The sequence below is a fragment of the Myotis brandtii genome, unplaced genomic scaffold (genome assembly GCF_000412655.1).
Source record: "Myotis brandtii unplaced genomic scaffold, ASM41265v1 scaffold679, whole genome shotgun sequence".
In the NCBI taxonomy this organism is placed as follows: Eukaryota; Metazoa; Chordata; class Mammalia; order Chiroptera; family Vespertilionidae; genus Myotis; species Myotis brandtii.
The window spans coordinates 223,956-224,259 of NW_005370653.1; the positions used below are offsets into that span (position 1 = coordinate 223,956).

A 304-nucleotide genomic window follows, 5' to 3' on the forward strand; every position below is an offset into this window, starting at 1 on the left:
CACTCCGCTCAGACCGCGCTCTCTTCAGGTTCAAGGCCTCCGCCACCCCCACCCCCAAATGCACAGACCGGCTCCCTCCTCCGTCTCCAGAGCCCACTTCAAACCCTCCCAGCGAAGCCATTTCCTACCTGAGCTGAAAACTTTTCCTCCTCCCGCAGGCGATCGGCGAGGCCTCCGCCACCCCCACCCCCAAATGCACAGACCGGCTCCCTCCTCCGTCTCCAGAGCCCACTTCAAACCCTCCCAGCGAAGCCATTTCCTACCTGAGCTGAAAACTTTTCCTCCTCCCGCAGGCGATCGGCGA

General features: G+C 62.5%; 1 protein-coding gene across 1 annotated transcript in view; it reads right to left on the reverse strand.

Moving 5' to 3' along the window:
- Positions 1-155, reverse strand: part of CHRM3 (cholinergic receptor, muscarinic 3) — a 99,609-nt gene extending 99,454 nt beyond the window's left edge. The window contains 1 exon segment of the mRNA XM_005881334.2: positions 129-155. The gene's annotated coding sequence lies outside the window, so the exon portion shown is untranslated.
- Positions 156-304: the final 149 nt, after the last annotated feature.